The following is a 1,541-nucleotide window of genomic DNA, read 5'->3' on the forward strand; positions in this document are numbered from 1 at the left end:
GAGCCCCCGGCAGCGCCGCGCCCGCCCCGGCCGCCATCCCGCCGGGGACAACGGAGCGGCCAGGAGCGCGGGGAGGTCTCCCACAGCCAGATGTGCCCCGGATCGGCTTTTTCACCCCCCTTTCTCTTTCTGTGTGTATAAGGGAGTCGAACCCAGCTTCCCTTTTTCTCTTATTAAAAAACCCATAAAAAATACCGGGGCTCCGAGGGAGTAATTCCTTGTGTCTGGAAATTAAAAGGCTCAAATCTCCTATGTGACCCTGTTAAGACACGGGAGCGCTGTTCGCAGCTACTTTAAAGCGCCGGTCTCAGTTGGTTTGGAGGTCGGAGCTACTGTTCTTCAGAAAGAGGAGTGTAGTTCAGGAGGCAAACTCTGTCTCCGGGGTTGTGTGCAGTCTCCCTTTCCGCCGGCTAAGTGCACCTACCAAGGGAAGAGAGAGAGGCAGGGCTGCTAACCGCGCTGTTTAAACGTTCTCTGCTTTCTCCTACCGGGGGCTAAGCAAGGAACAAGCTTCTCTAGCCGCCCGAATAAAATGAGAAAGGTGATTTTTTTTTTTTTTTTAAACCTATTCTTGGGATTTGCGTCCCACTTGAGGAAACTGTCTAGAAAAAAATCCCCCAAACTCGACCCAACACACTTGGCAATAATCTCCTTTTAAATCTTGGGTCTTGCTACTACATTAGGCTCCGTGATACTGCATTCCAAAGAAAATAGACTGGGTATTAGAAGAGGAATCTCCTCTTCCTAATGAATATTTACCCTGAGGTCATTACATCCGTAATGGTCCTCGCTTAACTTACCTTGCTCCCCTCTTTCTCTGCGAGAGACTGGGATTTCAATCACAATGCCCTCGATTTTAAAGTGCCGTGTACCATTTAATGGCGGGGTGCAGGCAAGGTTAGAATATTATTGACTCCGTGCAATATGTAAGATGGATACATCCAAGACTTTTAACTTTTTGTTGCAATGACACGCTGTATTTTTATGAGATACCTATTATGTAGACAGAACCATTGTGCTGTAGCTGCCTCACAGTTGCTGGATCGTTTCTATCAGATGAAAGATTTTGAATAGTTTTCTTTCAACAATGCATCCTTTTGGTCTTGATACAAAGAATGTAGGCATGGTATACACTTAAACAGCTCTGTCACAGAGCAAGATTAAATAGAGTATATATCGAATCCTGCCTGCAGTATAATACGCACAGGGAACAGAATGGAGCTCCCTCCGCCGCTGAAGAAGCCCATTAAGGTCTGACGTCCTGGGAGCATCTTCCAGATTTCCCTTATCTGCGATATTCGCTAAGCTGTTAAAAATCTTCCCAGCCGGGCTTTAAAATCGGCTGTTTCTCACGGAAAGACCGAGTTTGATAACGGCGCCTTTTAACAAAATCTGCTGGCGCTGCGGTAAAGGGGCAAACTGTGCCCCGTCTAGCTGCCCACCTCGGCGGCCGCCTGGACGCCGGTGTGCCGGGGTGGCCCGGCAGATCTCCCGCGCCTGTCCCGAGCCGGGCGGGTCGTCCCTGCGCTCCCGCGGAGGCG

Source organism: Pygoscelis adeliae, unplaced genomic scaffold, assembly GCF_000699105.1.
Source record: "Pygoscelis adeliae isolate BGI_AS28 unplaced genomic scaffold, ASM69910v1 Scaffold96, whole genome shotgun sequence".
In the NCBI taxonomy this organism is placed as follows: Eukaryota; Metazoa; Chordata; class Aves; order Sphenisciformes; family Spheniscidae; genus Pygoscelis; species Pygoscelis adeliae.